The sequence below is a fragment of the Ochlerotatus camptorhynchus genome, unplaced genomic scaffold (assembly GCF_037179485.1).
Source record: "Ochlerotatus camptorhynchus isolate MF236.1 unplaced genomic scaffold, CSIRO-AGI_Acam_v1.1 ptg000319l, whole genome shotgun sequence".
NCBI lineage: Eukaryota > Metazoa > Arthropoda > Insecta > Diptera > Culicidae > Ochlerotatus > Ochlerotatus camptorhynchus.
The window spans coordinates 223,164-249,386 of record NW_027040807.1 but is presented as its reverse complement, the minus strand read 5'-3'; the positions used below and the strand labels follow the sequence as shown (position 1 = coordinate 249,386).

General features: G+C 37.5%; 1 pseudogene; it reads right to left on the bottom strand.

Moving 5' to 3' along the window:
* Positions 1-21,745, bottom strand: part of LOC135707815 (uncharacterized) — a 32,217-nt pseudogene extending 10,472 nt beyond the window's left edge.
* Between the last annotated feature and the right edge of the window lie 4,478 nt (positions 21,746-26,223).

Here is a 26,223-nt window from a genome sequence, read left to right as displayed (position 1 = left end):
AAACTTCTTATTAACTCCGCAGCATCCTTTCGCAAGGTGGCGGCGCTTCATCAACACGCTTGTGCTGGGAAAAGCCGTGGTTCTATTGAAAGCGAAAGGGGTTAAGGTTCGCCTTTGGCTGCACGGTTTTTAGCGGATATTCACGTTCGGTGAATACCTACTTTTATTTGCTCGAATGTTTGGGTCGAGTTCTAAATAGGATGGGCTGCACAAAATGTGCTAAATTGGATTTCTTCTCGTTAGATTTTTTGCTTTGGTTCCAGTTGTTTAATCCTAGAAGGAAGGGGAAAATGTTGAAAGGATTGTCACATTGCCAGGCTGTCTAATAAGAATGGAGGAATTTGCGATAATCCTATTTGGAATGGGCAATAAAAGTGCGTCATATGAATTTTATTGGCGACTTAATTAAAAAATTGTGAGCAATTGGTGTCAGTGGTTGATGCATGGATTTAAATTTAAAATTTCTTGGCCGAAATCTAAGATGAGATTGCTTTACTGAGCATTGATTAGGAACCAATTTGTAATACAGTAGTACTATTTTGTAGTCAAGCCCAGTTACTACTTGATGTTGACGATAACGAGTGTAGGCACATTTTACATACGGACTGATATTTTGATTATGCTGGATATTTTCAACAGGGACAAAGAAGTCAGTTGACCGATTTTATCATAGGCATTATCGTGTTTTTGGTGTTGAGCCTTTAATTCTTTCATTATGGGTCATTACACTGAAACAAATCAACATGTACCGTTTACTGGATCCATCTTATAACATAACAATGTCAGCAGATTTATTCATTCTATGTGATGTTTGATAGATTCCATTGTATTATCACTTTAAAACTTTGACTGCGATATGGAATGATTTCTATCGTAATTTCACATACTTTGTACTTGATAATACTTTGCTTCGAACGTGGTTAGCGATAGGTAAAAAGTATATGAATATTGTCTGATATATTTCATGGTGAAAAATTGTTGATATGTCATGTTGATATATGTGGGAACAGACATCTAGAAAGTAATGGAAAATCATATAAGTTTGCATTATTAGAAATTGACGTTTGTTGATATGTCGCGTGTAAACAGACATGTAGAAACTATTGGACTGTCATTTAACTTTGCAGTATAGGAAAACATGTATATCTCATATCTCATTGGAATAGCTTCCTTTGATTTTTGAGGTTTAAAGATTGTAAACAGATTTAACCCAATCACTATATAGTCATATAGATTTGCCTTTTAAGAAATCCAACAGCAAACATTTGTTTTGGCATGTTTTTCTGGGATGAATATCGCTCAAAATAAAATACATCTTACATGATTGCTCGTCATAAATTATTGAAACAATTTTCAACGATGTTATCGTACACTCATTAAAATGATTAGTTGATATTGTTGATATTGTAAATATTGCTAACAACAATGATACTGTATTGAATAATCTTTGTTTGTTATTGTTTCATAAGATAAGGGGTTCCGGAAAAAGAATGTATTGAGATTGAAAAAAAAAATGATTCTACTGCAATATTTACTTTGCTGTGATTCTAATTGTAAGCATTCTACACAGCTAATTCAGATTCCAGCCCTAGTACTCGAACTTCATGAACCAGTTCCATCAACTCATATAATTTAGTCGTTGTTTTATTGCACACAGGCGCATTAAGAAAGATTTGAACAAACGACACCACCGAAACGGAACATAAACTTGTCAGTGCTATTTGTCTTCACTCTAGCAAAACGAGCATAAAGTTGCATTACATTCCATGTCGGGAGAGCTGTTCTTACTTCATGCTAATTGAACGAGCTCAATCTTGAAGTCAGCCGTGGCCCAGTGGAATCGAGCGCAGAAACCGAAAGCATCACACCTCAACAGTTCTTGATCGAATCCCAAATCAGCTACAATAAAAAAAGACACTGTGAAAGCTCCACTGCCTGATGTTTATTTTTCGATTTATTTTTAGAAATCGATTAAATATATGTGTCAAAAGAAGAAGTAAATTTCATGTGATTTTCACATAAACTTTACTTCGATTGATTTATGACACATATATTATATTGTGGTGAAACGTAAAGCTTATGCTTATGGGTTTCAAATCCATTTCAGTTAATTATTATAATTTGACTGATTTTCATTTATCATATGACGATCACATAAAAGTTACCAAATTATCAGCATTGTAAATGTATCAGATATTCATATAGAATTTACCTGACACATTTTCAATCATATCATTTTCAATGGATTATCTTATAGCGCAAATTTATTAGATTTCCACATAACAGGAATATGTCAAATTGGTTCAGTGTAGGCTGAAATATAAATAGTTCTAGAGTTCTTTTTGATTAGGTCTTATGTAACATTATTGCAAATTAGAGAAACGATATTTTTTGTTTAGATGAACAATAAATGGTTTCTATTTTCAATGAGATCGATAATTCATTTAAAATTCTCGTTAACTAACATCTCAGAAATGCTGCTATCGACTTAGTAAAGTTTTGATATCGTTCCTATTAAAAAAAAACGTTTTACAACTAATCAATATTCTACGACTTTTTGCATGCCGTGATGTTGCATTCGACCGCGTGAATTTTAGCGGTTTAAAATGACTCAAAAGTGTAATTAGTGTGTAGTTTTCATTTTATTGACCACGCAACCGTTATTATTTGAAGATTTGTAAAATTTGTATAGTTTGTACAGCTTCGGCCAAATGTGTTACTTACGACGATTGACACCCTCATAGAAGTTATGTATTGTATATAACATTTAGCTATGTTTTGATCGGTCGGCACATTCGAGAAATAGGTTTTTAAATGAGAAAATGATACATAAATGTGGTGGTGGGTTCAAATTTTGCTTATAGGAATATTTATCAGAGTAGTGTCTGGAAGCTTTAAAATCTATTTTTTTACGTTTGCTACATACGACCTTTTAATCATAAAGTATCTATATTTGTTTTTTTTTTTTTTTAATTAAAAAGCAATCTAGTTTCCTACAGCTTTATCTCGGACGTCATTTAGATTCGATGAGCCTTTTTTGTGCTATAATTTATTGATAAATATATAATGAGGACTGTTCATTAAAGAAAGTGGACACCTGTTTATCAATGGTTTAGGGTTAAAACGTAACGAAAAATTCTGAATTTTCGCTCAGAGTGTAAAAACATTGTTTATTTTGGCAACACACCTGATAAATTGAGAAATTTCGAACGATGGGTCGGATTAGCTTATCAACTCGCAAACTAATTCTGCACTTATGGTTTTCCGAAAAGTTGTCGTTTCGAGAATTGGCATAAAGCGTGAAGTGCTGTAAATCTACAGTGTTCAAGATTGTTAAGAAGTTTGAAAAAACGTGTTCTCTTGAAGATTTACCGAAATCTGGGCGCAACAAAGGGGCATCGGACCAGAAAAAAACGAGCTGGCAGCAGTAAGCCTTGTGAAATCGCATAAAATGTATTCCTTTCGTGAAATTGCCAAAAAATTGGACATAAGCGTCAGAACTGTGCAAAATATAAAAAGTAGAAGGATCTGTGCCTAGGGGCACGAACGGAAGTTTGAAGTAGGACCGTTAGTGGACGGAATAAACTTGAAGAGCATTCAGTTCTTTTAATTGATCGTTTTTGAATTGTAAGCGTACCAAATTTGTAATATTTTTTTTTCAAAGAAAAAGTTGATTAAGAGAATCAATCGAAATCACTTGCACCCCTGCTTCCAAGTTTGGTTACAAGATTACAACTCTGGAGAGCATTTTGTGTGGTCGTTGGGGGCTTGTGGTTCTGAATATGGACCAACAAGCACAGATAAATTCTATTCCAAATCTTTACTGATGTAAGCTTGATGGTCCTGAAAAGGACCGTTTTATTGAAGAGGACATCCATGGCCACTTACGCTTGGCGTGTTTAGTGTAGGTGACAGCATCACGGACCTAATTTTCCAGGAACACCTTCAGCAAACCTCGTAGATCAAACCGGAGACACGTTTGACACCACCATGGCGAGCCAGACGACCGATGGCGGTTATCTCGAAGAACTTTGCGATGACGCTTGGCACCTCCTTTACCAAACCTTTTCCTCCTTTGCCACGACCAGTCAATTGTTGCTTGTTAGGTGTAAAGGAGTGGACTAGCCACCACCTTCCTACTGCTGCTATTGCTGTTCACCACGCCGTCCGAAACAAACATGATATAATGCCATACAGCAGCGCTCTTTTATATCTTTTCAGGTTAAAGCAGAATGATGTGCAACCAAGTGGTATAAAAGCTACAAAGACTCCTACCATTATGAATAGTTTGCTATCAAGTAGTGGCACTGGCTCTTTTCCTTTTTCGTACACGGCGAATGAGAACGACCCAAATTTTAGTTTAGTTCACTCATAATCGCCAAAAGTTTAGGAACTCAGCGATGAGTAAATTTGTCTCATGGTTTCCTGTGGAAAACCTAAAAAATCTGCCAGAAAATGAGGAAATTTACGAAAATTTTATTCAGTCTCGAAGTAATACCAATAGACTGAGTGAATCCAATCTTTACTTTTCTCAAATTCGGGAATTTTTCCCTGGAAAATCCTGGAAAAAACTGGAAAAACATGAGGCAAATATACTCATCGCTGAGTTCCTGCACTTTATTTCTTATTTCTGAGATAACTAAACTCAAATTTGGGTCGATCTCATTCGCCGTGATATCACCTTGAAAGATTTCGGCGCTGGTGGTTAGCGTGATTACCTCTCACCCCAGCAGGCCTGGGTCCAATCTCAGTCGGCGCCACCGGCATGTTCTAAGGCATAACATCTCTGATCACGCCTTCCTTCGGGAAGTAAAGCCGTTGGTCCCCGGTTGAGTTGATGGGTCGATTGGTAGGGTGTGGGAGCTGCCTCCCTGGCGTCGGTAGCATTGGAGCTCAGTACGGAAAACAAATCTCGCGTCACTGTTCAAAAGGTCCAAACGATTCTCTTCATCGACACTCTCTTTCGTAAATAACTCGGCTTCACCAATGCCGTCTTCGTCGAATTAGATGATAGATTGTTGCTTCTTCCATCGAAAATATCCAGCCGTGACGATTCAAAGTTGATCAAGGTTGATTAAAATAATTTGTACCCCTGCTTCCAGTTTGATTACATGAGCATTTTGTGTGGTCGTTGGTTCTGAATATGGACAAACAGGCAGATGAATTCTATTCCTACTCTTTACTGTAATAAGCTTGGTGGCCCTGAAAAGAGCCGTTTTGTTGCCAAAGTTGGTGATGATTTGACGTAGTCCTACGTCAAAAAAAAAACTACAAGGGACAGCCCTATGGGGTTGTACGCAATGGTGACGTAGGACTACGGGGTCTTCTATAACAAATGTTATTTGGTAATTGCAGGAGGAACTTGTGTTCTGTGTAGAAATAGGAATTTGAGCGAGGTTCTCTCTGTTTTTACTCTTTAGTATGACTATGAGTGCCCTGAAAAGAATCTTTTGATATGAATTTTAGTTGGGACATGCTCAGAAATTTAACTCTGATGGCTGTGTTGGGGAAGCAGCATATGCATGTACGTAATTGGTGGATTTTTTAGTTAATTCGACGCTTTTGGAAAATGCTTGACATTTACCACCATTTCAATAGTTTCTTGTTGTAAATCAACAGTCAAATGCATTCCTATCGATCGTATATTTCCATTTTCGGTTTTCACAAAGTGTACCCCCATTTAGAAATCACAGACGTAGTCCTACGTCAAAACGTAACAATATCAGAACCTACAGGAAGCAAAAAGCACCCCCAAGGACGAATTCACGGGAAGCTTCTTCGAAATTACGGTCACTGAACTTGTATGACGTTCTCCTTCAAAAGCCGAACCGGTGCATTTTGATGGACGACGTGACGTACGTCATATTGAAAACCAGTACCAGTACCAGTACCAGTACCAGTACCAGTACCAGTACCAGTACCAGTACCAGTACCAGTACCAGTACCAGTACCAGTACCAGTACCAGTACTAGATATTGATCCGAACCGAAAAATTTGGAAAAACTGTTTTGGTGTGGCAAGCCATTTGCTCCTGTGGCTTGAAGAGTTCTTCGTATTTCACAACGGGCACAATCAATGGTGAAAATTTCAGAAAAGAATGCATTAAAAAACGGGTTCTACCCATCTACCGAAAGCATACGGATTCTCCATTGTTTTGGGCGGTTCTGGCATCTGCTCACTATGCTTCTGCTACGTTGGAGACGCTCAAGAAGGAAAAAGTCGATTTGGTTAAAAAAATCCAAAACCCCACAAACTGCCCTGAACTGCGTCCTATCGAAAGATGCTGGGCAATAATTAAACGGCATCTTAAGAAAGATAGAAGAGGAGCTAGCTCTGTTGACTGATTCAGAAAAATTTGGTCTGCAGCTCAACGAAAAGTTAAGAAGAAAATTGTGCAGAATCTAATGGGCGAAGAGAAAAGTCCGAGCATTCTTCAGAAATGAGAAGTAAATATTCAAACTCACGTGAAATCGGACATATGTATGTTGATTTTCATTAATATAAAGTAAACTTATGAATTTGTTCTAAAATAAATATTTTCCTTTGAGAAACAGGTGTCTACTTTCAATAATGAACAGTCCTTACACCATTTTAAAAATTATGCAATAGTCAAAATGGCTGAATTCACGCACAAAATTGATTCATGAAAAAGTATGTGAAGTTCCATGTAATTCTGAGTTGTAAAATCTTTCATTTGTTTATTTTATCACTATTAAGGGGAACAGCCCAGCAAAAAATAACAAGACAAATATCTGATAGAAGAAATTTGTTTGTGTTCTCTCCTTAAAACTGCTGTAAATTTTTACGATATTGTCAGATGTAGATAAAACAATTCGTTTTTTGCGGTGTTCTTGTTGTATTTCCAAACAGACGCTATATATAAGATTTATTAAAATTCAAAAATATGCTAATTTTAATAAAAAAAAAAAATTACAATATCTAGGAAAATACAAAGAATAGTGAATAGAATTGTTTTTGACAAAAATGTAAATTTGACAAGTTTAAAAACTTATTCAAACTCGTCAAAATTACATGGAAAAAGTTGTAGCTAAAAAATATATTTTTAGGGATTGTCCGTAAAAAACGCTCCATAGCTTTACTGTGTGAATTGATAGAGAATTGATGTCTTTAGAAGGGTTGTTTTTATTGTAATTTACTGCAACTTTGTCCTAGACACCAATCTCTATCTTCACTGTTCAAAAAACTTAATTTTGTGTCTCACTTTTAGGGTGATTAATCAACCGACGGATACCGTCAAAAGAAAGATGCATGCCTAGAAACTTCTTCAAAGACACAATAAACTTAACATTTACAGCTTTATGAAAACACATTCAAATTGAGACAATCTCAAAACGAAACAGAAATAAGTGGTGCGTTTTGATAAAATATACTTTCCTCAATGTGCTCTTTAAATGAAACGATTTGAATCTTCTCCCGTAGCAAAAGACAATAAAAAAAACCCAATACAACCAGGATGCGAACCAAGGACTTTGGGATCTAAAGGCGCGTATCTAACCAGTTAGTCCAGCGATGCTAGATGGAACATTGCGATAAATACCAAATAAGAAGCATGCATTTCTTGACTCATCGCATCAACGGATTCAATGAAGCCAAACAGAGGCCATCAGAAGAGCATATGAAGTGAAGTTGGAATTATACTTTTCTCTTTTTCAGCTCTGAGGTGGATCCATCCCTGCCTAACATGAAAGGTTTTTTAGTAATTCCACGCGATCACGTTTTTCAATGTGCATTGGCTCGGACCTCACCTTCAATCATCAACGCTGCAAGAGGTAAGACGTTATTCCATACGAAGTTACAATGGGTTATTCTCGAACAGAAATTTCGGAAACTCACACTTATTTTAAGCAATAACTTCAGAAGACACTATGCTTGTAAAGTTGAAATTCTCGAGTTAAAATGTGTATTTCCTCCTAATTTTCATTTCTGGACTACAATGCAAGTTACCACTAATGCACGATACACTAGCATAGGAGAACGTCGAGACCCAGTGCACCGAGCCGCGGGCACATTTTGTGCAGAAATCAGCATCTTAGTTCAAGCTTGCAAAAGCTCATTACAGCTAAAATGTTATTTTTCGAATTTATGAAGCTATGAGATATTTCAATGATAATTCTTATTTACAAAATGCAAGAAAAGAAGGTAAAGTGTGCGTCTGACACATAAAACCTGTTTTTTTTAACTCTTTATTTGTTCCAAATTCAAAATAAATTATATTTCATTTTTAACCTAGGTGCTCCAGTTACTGCAGTAACGTACCAGCCTTAATTGTTATGATATATATCTAAGTGTTTTTACATTGTTCATGTCTTGGCAATTCAGTATTTTAAACAGGTTTTTTAACCTGCATGTCAGTATAACAATTGATATCTTAAAACTAAAAACTAAAACTAAATCTTATCTAAGTATTAAGGGCATTAATCGTTGCAATTGAGGATTGCAACGATTTTTGCCTGAAATTATTAATTATTTTGTTGGACATTTGTTCTAAAGTCTCAACATTCGAAATTCTATGTACATCGGTAGTACTGTAGCAGGGAGGCAACTTCAAAATCATTTTCAGAACTTTGTTCTGAATCCTTTGAAGTGCTTTTTTCCTGGTAGTGCAACAACTAGACCATATTGGCACAGCGTAAAGCATGGCCGGTCTAAAAACTTGTTTATATATTAGAAGTTTATTCGTCAGGCAAAGTTTGGATTTCCTGTTTATAAGAGGATACAAACATTTAATATATTTGTTACATTTGGCTTGAATGCCCTCAATGTGATCTTTAAAAGTTAATTTTTGGTCAAGTATTAATCCAAGATATTTCACTTGGTTTGACCAGGAAATTGGAACTCCGCTCATAGTGACTATGTGACTACTACTAGGTTTCAAAAAGGAAGCTCTAGGTTTATGTGGAAATATTATAAGTTGAGTTTTGGAAGCGTTGGGAGAAATCTTCCATTTTTGTAAATAAGAAGAGAAAATATACAAACTGTTCTGCAGTCTGCTGCAAATAACACGAAGACTTCTTCCTTTAGCGGAAATGCCTGTGTCATCAGCGAACAAAGATTTGTGGCAACCCTGAGGCAAATCAGGGAGGTCCGAAGTGAAAATGTTATACAATATAGGCCCAAGAATGCTACCCTGAGGAACTCCTGCCCTAACAGGTAGTCGATTTGATTTGGAATTTTGATAATTTACCTGCAGAGTTCTGTCAGTTAAATAATTTTGAACTAATTTCATAATGTAAAGTGAAAAATTAAACTTTTTCAATTTAGCAATCAAACCTTCATGCCAAACACTGTCGAATGCTTTTTCTATGTCTAGAAGAGCAACTCCAGTTTAGTGGCCTTCAGATTTGTTTGAACGAATTAAATTGGTAACTCTTAAGAGTTGATGAGTAGTTGAATGCCCATGGCGAAATCCAAACTGCTCATCTGCAAAAATTGAGTTCGTATTGATGTGAAGCATCATTCTATTCAAAATTATCTTTTCAAAAAGTTTACTTATTGAAGAAAGCAAACTTATTGGGCGGTAGCTAGAAGCTTCAGCTGGATTTTTATCCGGCTTCAAAATTGGAACAACTTTTGCATTTTTCCATTTATCAGGAAAGTATGCCAAATGGAAACATCTGTTAAATAATTTTACCAAAAAAGACAAGGTAGGTACTCTCTGGGAGTTTTTTGATGAGGATATAGAAAATTCCATCATCACCTGGAGCTTTCATATTTTGAAAATGTTTAATTATAGACCTTACTTCGTCCAAATCAGTCCCCCAGGAATCATCAAAAATATTTTCCCGGGAGAAAATATTCAGAAAATCCCGAGCAACCTGATTCTCAATAGGACTAGTAAGACCCAAACTGAAATTATGGGAACTCTCGAATTGCTTAGCAAGTTTCTGAGCTTTTTCCAAATTTGAGATCAAAATTTTACCACCTTCTTTAAGCGCTGGAATAGGCTTTTGAGGTTTTTTCAAAATTTTTGTGAGTTTCCAAAAGGGTTTGGAACTCGGGTCTAATTTAGAAATATTATTTTCAAAAGTTTTGTTCCTCAGGGCAGAGAATCGCTTTTTAATTTGTTTTTGCAAATCCCGCCAGATAACCTTCATGGCAGGATCGCGTGTTCTTTGATATTGTCTCCTACGGACATTTTTAAGACGGATCAAGAGCTGAAGATCGTCGTCTATTATAATTGAATCGAATTTAACCTCGAATTTTGGTACTGAGGCAGCTCTTGCTGCAACTATAGAAGTAGTCAGAGATTCAAGAGCATAATTAATTTCATCTTTGGTTTGCAAAGGAATGTTTGGATCGAAGTTATATTCCATAAATGTTCGATACTGCTCCCAATCAGCTCTATGGTAATTGAAAGTAGAGCTGTTGGGATTACAAATTATTTCTTGGGATATTTCAAAAGTTACTGGAAGGTGATCAGAACCGAAGTCAGCATGGGTAACCAGTTGGCTACAAAGTTGACATGAATCAGTTAAGATCAAATCGATAGTGGAGGGATTTCTTGCAGAAGAAAAGCATGTTGGGCTGTTTGGATATTGAATAGTGTAATAACCTGCAGAACAATCATCAAACAGAATATTACCATTGGAATTGCTTTGAGCATTATTCCATGAGCGGTGTTTTGCATTAAAATCACCAATAATGAAGAATTTAGACCTATGACGGGTAAGTTTCTGGAGGTCACCCTTGAGAAAATTCTTTTGCTGGCCTACGCATTGGAATGGCAAATAGGCAGCTATAAACGTAAGTTGTCCAAATTTTGTTTCAACAGAAACTCCCAAAGTTTCAAAAACTTTGGTTTCAAATGAAGAAAGAATTTTATGCTTGATTCGTCTATGAATAATGATGGCAACGCCACCACAGGGTCCATCAAGACGATCATTTCTATAAATCAAGTAATTTGCGTCCTTCTTAACCTTATGGTCAGGTTTAAGGAACGTTTCAGTTATAACGGCAATATGCACGTTATGAACTCTCAAAAAATTAAATAGCTCGTCTTCATTATCTTTAAGAGATCGAGCATTCCAATTTAAAATATTTAAAGCTTTAAAATCCATTACTGAATTTTAAAGTCATGACAATATTATTAGCAAATTTTACTCCAGTTTGAATAGCATCAAACATGGAGTTAGATTTAAGCATATCAGAAATCATGTCAATTAATGATTTCTGTAAAAATTCCATTTTAGGAGCAGTAATGCTTCCTAAGTCAAAATTGTCAAAATTTCCGTTAGAATTACTTTGGTTAGTATTTTGATTTCTACCCGCTGCAATAGCAGCATAGGTAGCTCCATTAACTCGTAGAACATTGTTAGCAGCGAGGGGAGTAGGTACAGATGAAACATTTGAAGCAGGGGTGATATTTGTACCTACGGGTACGAATGTAGAATTTGTTCCTCGCTGACCGTTGTTAACAGCAGAGGAATTTGAACCTGGTCGGAAACGTGGAGCGTTTCTTACCTGTCGGTTAGAACGAGATTGTAGGATCGCTTTGCGAGCCTTACATTCCCAAAAATTGGATTTGTGGTTTTCACCACAATTTGAACATTTAAATTTCTTAGGATCTTCCTTCACAGAACAGTCGTCCTTTGCGTGAGAGGAATCACCACAATTCATGCATTTAGCTGGCATGTAGCAATTTTTAGTTCCGTGACCCCATCCCTGGCACTTACGGCACTGAGTTAGGTTTTGGAAATTTCCTTCAGTCTTCCTGAAGTGTTCCCACTTCACTCGAACATGGAGCATAAGGCTAGCTTTTTCTAAGGCCTTAAGGTTGTTTAGTTCACTAGACTTGAAGTGAACTAAATAAAAATCATTAGAAATCCCGTTGCGCGAATCGCCAGGTCGAGATTTCATTTTCATTTTGATTACTTGGAGTGGCACAACTCCAAGTAATTTTGCCAGTTCATCTTTGATCTGATCCAGGGATTCACCACTGGGCAGTCCTTTCATGACAACCTTGAACACACGTTTAGTTTTGGTGTCGTAAGTAAAAAATTTGTGCTTCTTCTCAGTTAGATACTTGAGAAGACATTTAAATCCGTCCAAGGTTTCAGCCAATACACGGCATTCACCCCGACGTCCAATTTGTAGTGAAAACTTAACTTTCACGAAATTCAAAAGTTCCATGCGAAGAGCATGGAAATCGGAAGTGGTTATCACAATAGGGGGAATCTTTTCCTTCTTGGCATTAAGCCGGGAAAGTTTACTAGAATTTTTCTTGGATAATGGATCATTCTCATCATCCGTGAGCAAATCAAATTGATTATTCAAATTAATTTCATCTGAAGGGGGGTCAAGAGTTTGCCCCTTTCTTTTGCGTTTAGGCGCCATGGCGGCAGTAAATTTTTTATCCAAATCGACTTCCAAGCAGATTACTATAAGAATCTGAAGGATCGAAGAGGAATTTTCCAAATCGATATCCAAGAAGGATTACCTTGGGTAGGGTCCAAACAAGGATCGAAGAGGAATAAGAGTTGAACAAGGTAGAAAATTTTTACAGGTTGAGCACTGAATAGTGCTGTTTAAATTTGTTGTAGCTTTAGGTAGTAGTAACACTTCCTTCAGCAAAAAGCAAATAGATCCGCACGGCAAGAGAGCACGTTGCGGACTGACACATAAAACCTGTCAATTTAGCTTCCAGAGGGTCACAATAGCGATTAACTGTAACGATAAGCAACGCGATGAGTGAGCAATCAGCGATCATAAAATCGCTAGTTGTGACCTTCTGGAAGCAAAATTGCAAATTTTATGTGTCATACACAAACTTTACCACCTTTTCTTGCTTCTTACAAATAAAAATTATCATTATAGTATCCCATAGTTTCATAATTACGAAAACTAGCATTTTAGCTGTAATGAACAATTGCAAGCCTGCCTTAGTTCAAAAGTAGTTGCCATGTACACAATTTATGCTATTATAAGCATAATTATAGGTGCCATCGTTTGATCGAAAATTAAACAAAGGTAGCGATAAACCATGGCCCACTTAGTAATGGAACAAACTCTTTTGCTCCTAGTGGACGTTTTCGGAAGCTTTTGGTCGTCTATTTGTTGATAACAACAATAACAATAACAGTGTATTTTTTTCAGCTCATTATACGCTTTTGTTTTGGAGACAGTCACCATACAAGAGGAGCATAGAAAAAAGATGGCAGCTCTAAATATACACCTTTAGAATTGATAAAACTATCCGTAAAATGTTGAAAAACGTTCCTTAAAAAACATCCAAATAATCCATAAAACACCAGAAAAATCCCTAAAAAAGTGTGGATGTGAATGTTTGTTAGGTAGAAATTCGGAGCGACGGGCAAGCGTCTAGGATTAGCTTTCAAAAGAAGCTTCTATAATAATGTGTATGGGTAATTTTCCCCCAGATATTAATGCCTTAAAAAGCTGAAGTAAAAAAGCTCGTGATTTGAAATGTTTATGATCACGAATATCCCGGAACATTTTTAGTCAGGACTGGTACCTTCAAATGTAAATGTCGCAGAACAGCTGAAACAAAACCACTCCACACTGGCAAAACCATTTCTATTTAATTTCTAATAAGCGTGTCCTTTTACGTTAGATTCATCTGGTTACACAAACCCTTCACCGTGGATGGGAACCTTTTCCGCACCGAAAGCACATCACATCTGTCATCGTTTTGACATCTATTCACATCATCATCACTTTTTGCCACTGGTTTTTGCTAGATTTTGTCATCACTTGACGTTATCATTATTATCAGCATACATCAAGCGCCTTTCGCCACCCAACAACCAACCCCGAGATTGAGTTACCGGAGCTTACCCACTTCACTTTCAGGATAACAGTTCAAAAATTCCACATTTTCACATTGTTGTGCTTGTGCTCCTTCTGCCACCCACGTATGTGCAGGTGCCAAAATTTTCCCGGTCCAAAAACTCATCCACATTAGTACTTGGAATATATTTTCACCTCTCAAGTGAGCGAAAATTTCACGCCAACCCGAAAAGTGGAGATGCTTCCTATGGATAGAATTCATATGGAAATTTCTAACCTTATCTAACACCGGGTTCGGGCATGAATGGGATTCAATTTAAATTTGCCGCCTTTTTGCAGGTAAATAATACAAACCCATAACTATACGGAGCGAGACCGAGGCAAAGTCTGTCGTTGATATTTTTCGACATTCAATGGGAAATAATTGTTGAAAAATTGAATTTACTCCATTTTTCTGGTAAGACCCTCGCTGGCTTTTGGTTTGTCCTTCCTCTCGTCGAACGCCAAGCGGAGAACTGCGGCAAAAGTGTGAAGATTCAATTAAAACTTTGACACCAATAGTACCCGACGTGATTTCGTCCAATGTTTCCATTCTCTTGAGCATTCCGAGAATCGCTCCCCGTACTACAGTGTCCCGTAAAAGATCCTCCGTGTGCGATAATTTGCTCCTGTGTTGACTTCCCACTCCCGAGCGAGCGTCCGGAATGCCGTTTATTTTAATCGATTTTCGACCTTTTGCCGAATGAATGACGGGTTCCCCCGCCGCAGGTGGAGACAAAAGACAGTCAATTGGTAGCCCGAAAACCGCAGGGTAACCGCCAAATTACAAAGGTAGCCAAAGCGCTTATTGAAAACTTTTATCATAATTTGATTTTAACGCACTTCTCCTGCCTGCCCTGCGGATGGCCTGCGGAATTCGAACTGGAACGCAAACGAAACCGAAAAAAAAAAACGATTCACCAGATCAGTTGGCAGACAGCAAGAAGTAGCCGAAGTAAACGGACATTATCAAGACAATAATCATAAACGGTGTAATTTAAAATTACACATTTCATTTCACCTCAGCAGGAAAAAAACAGAAACAATAAAAGAGATGAGATGCTGTTTGGGGTTTTTACGATCCCGGCGTAAACAGAAGGTGCGCTCGGTTTCGGCTCTACCTACTTGCGGTCGGATGCCGGTCGTTCCGAGGTTATTGGTTGGTTGGTTGGTGGCCGTAGAATCAGCTGTTTACGATCTTGCGAGGGTTATGAATGCATGAAGGAAATTGATATCTTTGATTCATTGGGTCTTGTCCCTTCCGGCTAGTGCGGTCAGTTTCACGTTATGGGTGGACGCTGCTTTGGCTGATGGAGGTTGGAACTGAATTTGGACGCTAGAACCACATTTGAGGAACGGTTTATGTGATAGGTTATAAGTGAGGTTTGTACAAATAACATCAAATGGTTCAAATTGTACGATTATGCATATAGATATGAATTTAGATTAAAAAAAACTTCAAATGAACGTTTTAAGACCACGAATAGCTTATTTGTTTGTGGAGTAATCTCTTCTGAAAGTTGAATTTTTTTTTAAATCTTGAAAATCCACGGTTGTATCCCAGAAGGATCTAGGCACTTTAGAGCAAAATCAAAAAAGGCGTTTGTTCAGAATGCCAACATAAGCGTGGGCTCAAATCGGTGACATCGACCACAGGTGGTGTACCCACTTGAGCTGGAGTGACCCATGTATGCTATACGTTTGAAAAAAAAAAGTATGAAATTTGACAGCACCCGGTTGAAATAAATTCAAGAATTAGTTTTGAAAACTAGTGATTTTTTTTTCTAAATATACAGTACCTTTAGTAAAATGGAAACTGATATCAAAACATCGGTTTTGTGGATATAAATGTTTGCCGGGAATGTAATTTTTTTTTTGAAAACAGTGCAAGACATTTCAGGACTTATTTTTATCTCAAATTCACACTACTGTCATATAGGGATCTTGGTATGATATTGAGCCATAGACTCACTTTCCGATCGCATTTCGAAGATGTGTTAGCAAAAGCTACCAAGCAGCTCGGGTTTATGTTTAAGATTGCTGATGGATTACGCGATCCTTTTTGCCTGAAATCCCTCTAATGTGCCCTAGTACGCTCCACATTGGATCAGATAGTATAGATCACGGAGACGAACCAGCGTTCGGCTGAAAGTCTCCTTAATAAAGATAACTAACTAACTAATATAGATCAGATAAGCGTGAATCTATATTTATAAAAATGAATTTCTGTCTGTCTGTCTGTCTGTCTGTCTGTCTGACCCTTATAGACTCGGAAACTACTGAACCGATTGGCGTGAAAATTTGTATACAAGGGTTTTTGGGGCCGTGGAAGGTTCTTATGATGATTCGAGACCCCTCCCCCTTCTGTAAGGGGGGGCTCCCATACAAATGAAACAGAAATTTCTGCATAACTCGAGAACTAATCAAGCAAATGGAACCAAATTAGGCATGTGGGGGCGAGTGTGGGGGTATAAGGAGATAATCATAGGCCCTTAGATAATAGAAGGGCTACGTACAATATAGCATGCTTTTTTTTTAAATCGGCGCATAAACTCAAGCTAATATTGAATCCCGAGCAAGACCGGGCACACTCAGCTAGTAAGATATAAAATAGATCAGATAAGTGTGAACGTCGCTATGTCATATATCTTTCTTTTTTTTTCCTTTGATTTGTTTTCCGTCGATCTTATTTTCCGTGCTGAGCACCAATGCTACCGACGCCAGGGAGGCAGCTCCCACACCTGGACCCTACCTATCGACCCATCAACTCATAAACCGGGGACCAACGGCTTTACTTCCCTTCGGAAGGAAGGCGTGATCAGAGATGTTATGCCTCAGAACATCCAGGCGGCGCCGACTGGGATTGAACCCGGGCCTGCTGAGGTGAGAGGTAAGCACGCTCAACACTACACCACCGGCGCCGCTTATGTCATATATCTTGAGAACGAGTGAAGTGTCATATATCTTGAGAACGAGTGAAGTATCGTAAAATTGATCTCAAAATCACGTGTTTACTTAAAGAAGTATATTTTTTATTTGATAATAAAAACCGTTTAACATGTTGGTCTTGGACCCCTGGCGCCACCTCTATATGTTAACGAAAAAAGCAAAATTGTTGATATGTTACTAATTAATCCTAATAATAATTTTCCACATGGGAAAACATGTCCGCGAGTGATCTAAAAAATTAGCCTCACCCTACCTTTAGAAGCTCAAAACCATTTTGATTAAGAAGTTTGAAAGCTCAAAATCATTTTGATTAAAGCTGTTGCACTTTTAGAAATTCTAAATTATTTTGATAAGGAAGCTCTGTTGCGCCTTTAGATGCTCTCAATCGATTTAAGTGCTTCTGAACGTGATCGTCAGTTTGATGTGGTGAAATTCGTGGTTGATTTTCTGTGGAAATTCTGTATTACAAAACTGCTCACCAAGTTCTTTTTTTCGACAACGACGGGTTTCCTTTCGCAAGAATGACGGGTGCGTTTTTTGCTAAGAGGAAGAGGAGACAACTGGCTTCTCTTTGTCTATGACATATTCTTCTTCTTTCGCGGAAACGACCGTGCAAAAAATATTTCATTATGGGCAACGCAGTCGACTGTCAAAATACAATAAATTCCCTGTTGTAAAAATTCTCGCGCTTCTGTACGTTCGCCCGACCAATCAGGCGCTGGTTCGCGGTTTAACAGATAATTGGTTCATAAATGTCCCTCTATTGTCTCCTCTTCCTCTTAGGTTTTTTGTAACCAGCGGTGTGTTAGTGTGCTTGCTGAAGATCAACCGCACACCAAAGGCACGAGAAGATCCCCGAAGCGTCGAAACACAAAACAGTGCACAGTGGTCTAAAAGTGCCCAAACGTGCGTTTTTTAGTTTATGCAAAAACGGTAAATGTTGTCTTTGGAAAAGTTTGTGTACTTTAAAAGCCCCTTATTTTGGGCTTAGCCATTTTATGGTTAATCCACCTAGCAGGGAGATGAACAATTTACTTTTTTTGTTTGTCGAGATAGCAAAATGGTGTACTGAGAAAAGTTTTAGACAATATTAAATCAAATATTTTTGCTCAAGACGTCAACCCACTCTCTCTTACGTTTACAGAGATGTGTGATTTTTTTGGTAAGAGCCTTCAGAAAATCACTGTTTTGCATAAATCTTTTCATGTAGCAATTTTTTAAAGCTAATATTTTCTACACAAATGCTTGTTTTTTTTTTTTAATACGCCATTTTGTCTTGGGAAGCATATTTCTTAAGATTTTCAAGGTTTTGACCCAAAATTAGCACTATTTCTAACGCCAACAGTTCGAATATGGGCAACATTGGGCAAACCAGGCTAATTACATTTGAAATTATACTTAAAATGCTGCCCAATCCATACCAAACTATAGGGTCATGACTTCCCGTATAATTGTGTCACTGTTGTTCTTTTTCATACATAACGGAAATACGCATGATGAACATTAAAAAAAAAACCTCACTACCTCAAATGATTACTTCCTATATCTCAATATAGTTATATTTCATTAACCATTTCATACAATTTCAAAGAAAAAAAACTCATCGCTACCCATTTCTTCGTCACTTTCAGAACTGTCGCTTAATTCACTTTCACCATCAATTGGTAGATGGAACTAGAAGAGTTTGAGCATCTTCGGACAAAGGCAGTTTTGCTTGTTTCAGAAGTGGTCTAATTGTTGAAATTAACGGGTCAGATGATTCAAGCAGACGATTCAGAAGATCGATGTTTGTTGCTGTTCGGGAGATTTTTCGTGTATGGTCCACCCGAAAGCGCCTTATGTCTTTATCTTCCTGGGCCTTCTCAGATAACTGCCCAATTGGCACAAGAAAATATTCTATGATCGTCGAGCCATTCATAAGTACTTTATGCACCGGTACAGGCAAATAAAACCACGGGTATTCTGTTCGTTCAGTCAACCGGTTACTACAACAGACACCGACAATCACATTCCGGGAAGAACAAGGACCACTGTTCGTTCAATCAATGGGTCACTACTACCGAAACTGTGAATCACTTTCCGGGGGAAACAGAGACCAATCATAGTTCAGTCAATTTTTGGTCACTACAATAGACACCGGGACTCACCTGCCACGAGAAACAAGAATCACTGTTCATTCTGTCAACCGATCACTACAATAGACACTACGAATCACCTTCTTGTCCAGTCAACCGGTCACTACTATTTAGAATTTGGAATCAAAACTTTTACCCTTGCTTTCACCGCACGCTGCTTTGCAATGTATACCCTTTTTGCATGCCTACTTCGATTTAACACCAAGAGTAAGTGACGTATGAAGGAGCTGTTTTGTGTATAAATGCAAGAAAACGATTATCTGTACACGGTTTACTATAGTTTGGTAATAAGCAGATCGACAGAGAATACCAATGAAGACTAATGATTCGGTATGTATTGGGCAGCATTTTAAGTATGCTTTCAAATGTAATTAGCCTGGTTTGCCCAATTTTGCCCAACTTCGAGTTGTTGGCCTTGGAAATAATGCTAATTTTGAGTTAAAACCTTGAATATATTAAGAAATATTGAACAAAGGAACTTGCTTCTCAAGACAAATTGGCGTATTAAAAAAAAACAAACATTTGTGTAGAACATACTAATGTCAAAAAATTGCTGCCTGAAAAGTTATTGGCAAAGCATTGATTTTCTGAAGACTCTTACAAAAAAAATACATTTCTCGGTAAACATAAGAGTTAGCGGGTTGACGTCTGGAACAAAAATGATTGATTTAATATTGTCTAAAACTTTGCAGAAAATACCAATTTGCAATCTCGACTAACAAAAAGAGTAATTTTTTATCATAAGAAGGCCAAGACCCAAGACTATATGGCTTTAATAGACCGTTTTTGCATAAACTAAAAAACGCACGTTTTGGCACGTTTAGACCACTAGTACAGTGATACAAGCTTATGTTTGTGTGCGTGTGGGAGAGAGCGAAACAGCTCGAAATCATGTGGAAAGTGAGATCAGTTCTCGAGGTGCGGCTGCTCGATAGTTGTTTTGATTTGATTTGCTCGAAACATCTTCGCCGCTGAGTGATTAAGATTAATTTCACTAGTAGTGAGAGGTGAATTATCAGTAGAGCTCAAGCTGGTGGCCAAACCAGAGATACCAGTTGCGGTGTTTTATTTTCTATGATCATGCAGATCTACTGCTGGTGATGATGACATGTCAAGACCAACAATTGAATAGGCCTCAACAAACCTTGTAAGACCATTTTCTCGCGAACCGAAGTCCGCCAAGGCAAAACAACATAATGAACAGGTAGAAGAAATTCTCCTCTTCCCGATTGTGGTTTAGGTTTACGAATGTTGGTTTCGGTTCCCGAGAAAATGGCCTTACAAGGTTTGTTTACAAAATAGATTGATTGATTTCTTTATTAAAGAGACTTTCAGCCATAGGCTGGTTCGTCTCTGAAAAATAATATATGAAAATACAGTTGATTAAAATTCATTTTTTTTTTTCACTTTCTTCCTAGCTGCTTATTTTTGCTCCTCGTCTTGACTGGTGAGTCCGGAACTGACAATTTGTCTTCTTTTTCTTGAATCGAATTTTCATTTCCTGCTGATTCATCATTCTGGCAACCCTGGTTCGTGATATATTGTTTCGCATTATTGTGTTTTTGTTTCGTTGACAGCCTTCGTTTGTTGGTGACGGTTAGAAATTCATCCGATTCACTATCCGTCGATTCTTGTGCGCTATTGTTTCCATCAGAGTGTTGGCGCTGGGTGTTTTTGCTGGTTTCGCCTATTGTAGATTGGGTTTGATTGGTATCGAGTAATGTTTGCTCGCTGTTTTCATCGTTTGTGACCTTTTCTGCGTCTGTAGGGTCATTTACAGTAATGCGTGATGTAGAGCTATTACACTTTTGTCGGGGATGAGCCTTTTGTCCACAGAACCTACAGGTTTTTGCTTGATTGCGATATGTAATCAATGTTGTCTCACCGTCGATCGTTAGATAGGAAGGGATTAGTTGTTTGAGCTTCATCCGTACTACACGTACTCGATTGTAGATGCCGGGAAAATAATTCTTCCACATTTCTCTGCTGATGGAAAGAATAGTACCGTATGGTCGCATACTTTCTAAAATCACCGTGTTAGGTGTTTTCGGAGAAGGATCATGGATTCTCACGTTAACGGCTTCGTCTTCCACGAACACGGGAATTTTGTAAGCTTTTTTTTCTCACTGCATAGTGTGTTGTAGATGGTGTGATGCAAAGCAGCGCTTGGCTGTTGCTGCATCTACCATCTCGACGTAGACACAGTTTCTAACATTGTGAAACTGGATGTTTAAGGTGTCCGCTATGTCCAGTTTCAACTCACCGTAGGGTTTTTGATCTAATTTCCGTCCTACTAAGGACATCCCGCACTTTACCACGCTTTTTGGAAAGCGTTTGAACAAAACATGGAATGTTTTCATCAAAGATAACTTCTAAATGTATCCACCTTTCCATACGTACCGTTGGATTTGATAAAGAGTCAAACAATTTTGAGATATTATTAAAAATCTAACACTGCTTCTTGCTTCTAAATTCGTCCTACGCGTTTCAATTCCGTCCAAACGCATTGAAACGCCATTAGATTTTCTTCGTCCTACGGATAAACGAAGAAAAAGGGGATGCGCTAGGAGCGCTTCTTTTGTTTTGAGAACAATGAGCGTAAATATACATACAATACGCTCTAATAGGGTTTATGTCGTAGCTAATGAACTAACGCATCGGAACAAACGAATTATTGTTTTGTGCATGGTGAAATCATTGATATTATTGATGATTTCTGCTCGATAGAACGGAAATAGGCGATTACGACGAAGTAGCGCTCTTCCCTACATGAATTTCTGTACAGCAGATGCATCTGGTCGCTTCGGCAGCACACTAAAGTCTACTACCAAGGTATTCTCACGTTTAGCACCCATCTGATAGAAAACTCATTAGCTTGTAACCTGATAACGAGATGGATAAAAGAAACACTTCTTTCAGGCACGGGGCTTAGCTGTCAACTGTTTACAAAATGGAGTTGAGGCCATTTCTATTGTTGGTCTTGATGTGTGCGTTTTAAAAATGGCGGCATCAAATAACCGAAGGCGCGGAGGAGCTGGTGAAGGCGCCTTGTAAAAGCTTTCTTGTTCACGGTCCTGCTGAGGGTTAGCCCGGAGGAGCTCAAACAGCGCTACAAATCACGCGAGATTGATAAGTTTGACAGTGAGCATGCATACACACTAAGATTTTGTTCTCATATTCGGTAAATTTTACCAAAATCGGAACAGTTGAACGTTCGGTAAAAGTTTGATCTTCATTTGAAAGGCTACCCTAATAAAAAATAACCATAAACGAACGATAACCCAAATCATTGAACTATTCCACAAATGGTTTGGATGATACCCAGAACAAGTCGTTAAGCAAATTAACCATACAATTTTTATTAGGGTATTGAATTTGAAAATAATTTCAAAACATGTTCAACCTTGTTTAAATGATCAAATCTTTTCATTTTAGTGGATAGGTATTTAGTTTAAAAGTAGCTGAAAAGCAATTGAATTGAGTTGCATGAATTTTACCGAACAGTTCAGCTGTTCATATTTCAGTAAAAATGACCGAAATCGGCGATAATTTCTAAGGGGTACGCGATGATCGATTTTCTTTTCAAATTGCTACTGCTAAGGGAAGCAAATTTTCTGTAAATTGTCCAATATAGTGCTGTAACAGATTGTATTGGTCATCAAAAGCAACAACAAACGCACCGAGAAATGTAAATCCAAGCGAGTTATTAACAAAAGACTTTCACGAAAAGGATAAACATGATTTTAGAAGAAAGTGCGCAGCAAGCTCTACCACAAATTGGACTAGTTCATGTCGGTCTTTGTCGGTCCGTCTATAATTTAGACTTCTACATCAACACATCTCAAGCTGCCTTTACCTAAACCTGGTGACATCATTCCTTTTAATTTATTTTTGACGTAAAACTACGTCATTGTCGACTATACTGCGGTGCAAATCAAAAATATGTATGGTGAAAAAGTGTTAGGTTCAAACCTGTAACTTTGTGATTTATAAATGAAATTTAAATCAAAATACGCTAAACGATAGGATATTACTTTACAAATCTGCTGAAATAAATACGTTTCCAATTTTAAATAGTTTTTTTTAAGTATGTAAAAATGGTAATTTTGTCTCTGTTTACATGAAATAAACATTTTTCCCAAACCCAGTCGTGATAATCGAGTACTACTTGGTTGGGATGCAACTCCAAAATAAATAACGGTTTGTTTAGGTAGAAAAAATGTTTGTGTTGCGTTACTGGAGTAGTATTTTTCACCGGCCTCTAGTCCTGTACAGGAGTTCCCAAGTGGCACAATTCTGTCCCAAAAAGTTGCAGCAACTTGTTTATAACTGAAATAAGTCGTATATAAGTTTTCAAGACCAATTTATAACAAGGGTGCTACTAGGGTTATTTCGGACCTTGTTATTTTTGTGCAAGACGCGGGTAGTGAACGCTTCAGCTTTGTATTTTTATATTGTGTATTTCTAACTGTTTTTTCGTAGCTTTTAGTTTTCGGATTTGAAAGATCGTAGCTTCCAGTGGCTTGCTTACTGAGCAGAAAAACTCGGTCCAAGGAATATTCATATTAAAGAGATTGATGGTCAAATCGCTTGTTAATCGTGCATTTTGCGAAACTTGTCGTCGTCGTCGATGCCAGGTTTAAATGGTTACAACAACTCGAATAGCGGTATGATGTGAAATGAAGGGCTCGGTGGCCTTAGAGCGACCGTTTTTGCTTACCGAGCAGAACATTGTGTGTCTAGTATCAGACCCATCCATATTCCAGATTTGTCGATCGTTTTATTTGTTAATATGACTACATGGTAATAACAACAACTCGATGATTAAAAGGAGCTTGTTTGCCTAGTGGCACGTTTTTGCTTACTGAGCCGTGTAGCTTACCGTGGTTTCAATCCCAAGCTCGTTCGCGTTATAGGATCGTTCGGACATCAAGTTAGCTTATCGTTTACCAAAACGAACCCTGCTGCAAACCCAACCCTCTTACCCAACATCCCAGTGATTCCTCGTGGAAGTGCAGAGGTGTTCTCGGCTTCCATCAAAGCGAATTTCACGTCAACACATTCCTACCCATTACCAGTTTTTACACATTGAGGATGATTGCTAGTCCCAAGCATCGTCTATTGGTTCTCTGATTAATTACAGCTGATCTGGCAATAACAGAGTAGCAACCGTGGGCGGCCAATCATGCTCATGCTCTTTCTCTAAATCATTTGATTAACAAGGCGTTGCACTTTTTTTAAAGACCTTGCTACTACGTTACTGAAGCGATCAGAAACCAGTGAAATTACACAGAGAACCACATAGATGAAGCATGGGATTAGATTTCCATCTTCAATTTACAAAAGTTTACTGATTATATGTATAGATCAGGACCGACACCGGCCATGTCCTCCCGTTCGTTGTTACTACGGACCGAGTTTACCACTGCATCTTTAAAAGTTGCCTCGGGATGGATAGTTTGTGTTAGTGGCTTGGGTTATGTTTAGATCAGGATTCACTGTGGTGAGTAGTGATGCAAATCAGTGAAGCAGCAGACTGTTTTTATTTCAAATCTAGTATGAATAGAGACATAAGGCATAGTGAAGCATTAGAAGGAAGGGGACGGGTATAGGATTGAACTCCCGACCTTCTGCTCAGTAAGCAGAAACGGTAACCACTAAGCTACCGAGCCTCGTCATAAAGAAGCTCAAATCCATTTTGATTAAGACCTTCTGATTAACTCATGGACGAATAAAGTCAGGTTGGAGATTTAGTTTTTGAGTTTTTCCGAACACTGCCTTCGTAGAAATATTTTGGGGGATCCACATCTTCTGCGAATATTTAATGATCTATTTTTAGATAGAACATTGTAGTTGTTAATAAGTTCATATTTTTAATTTATGTTCATTAAAACCTATTATCATATGTGCTATTGAAGATGATTATTATGTCAAAATATATGACTGTGACATGAATCATATATTTCGTCATAATAATCCTCATCAATACACTCATGACCCGAGCAAAGTCCAGCATCAAAATGACAGCAAATTGAAATCATGTTTTGATATCAACATCAAACTGAAATCATAATTTGATTTCAGTTTACGCAATTGACAAATTTGATACCTAATTTTGTTTTCATTTTGCTGTACATTTGCTCTTCAGAAATATGTTGTTGCGAGTTTGTTTTCATGGCCTTAGCATAACATCAAATTCAATACTTGTTTAGTTATCATCAGGAAAAATGGATATCAAATTTAGTTTTCAGTTTGCTCTCACTGATAGCAGAAATAGTGTTCAATATGATGTCACAGGAAGATTTGTTTGCTCTCAATTGTGATATTTTAACCGTTAAAACGACCAAAACGACAGCAACCTAAGTAATCATTACACTAGTTTACAAAACAACATGAAAAGTGTGAACTTTAGTGGTTGACCAACGTTTCTAATGCAAAATCCTGCGCTGAATTCAATGCCGTGGTCAGAAAAAATTAAAGTAGAGCCATTTTTGAGATATACAAAAAATTTGATTTTTTGAATTTTGGACTAAAGTACGATAACTAAAATGTCAATATCTTTGGAACTAGTGCACCAATTTTAATTTTTTTTTCATGAAAGTGAAGCTAAATAAATTTTCTATCGTTTACAACAGTATTATGTCTTAATTAAAAATTTAATTTTGAAGTCATTTAAAAATATACAGCATTTTTTTTTATTTTTCCTGCGAATTTTCCATAAAAATCTTGTTTTAATCAACATTTTTAATGGGATAAAAAGATTAAAAAAATCATTCCATAATTTATTCTTAAAGTCCATTAAAAACTGGAGAAAATGAGCCTTTAATGGATGAAATCGGTTGGAAATTGTCGAAGTTATGAAATTTTTTGTAAAATCATGGAAATTGAACGTTCCAAGATTGGCCGTTGTCCCGCTCCTAGGTTCATGCACCACTTCCAGTAAGCTTTTCTGCGGACGTGTACGGTGCATTTCACTAACACTACCAGCTGTCACGCAAAATTAAATGGGATATTTTCAACAATACGCTAGTGTTTGTGAGACCGCTCGGCGAGAACCTAACGCAACCAACTCAATTTGACAGCTTTCTTTCTTTAACATTGGTTAACGATGTATACGACAAAACGTGAATTCAAGTGTAAAAATGATCCTCAAAAGTTTTGTTACGCGTGTGGCAACTATATATTTACAAAATCGGTCAATTTCACTGCTTCGTTGCAAACTGCATACAGGCTTTATTTTAAAATTGATCCTGGAGACTTTGACGAACCGTGGATTCCAAAAGTATTATGTAGTTCGTGCAAAACGTGCTTGGCTAGGTGGATGTCAGGCGCA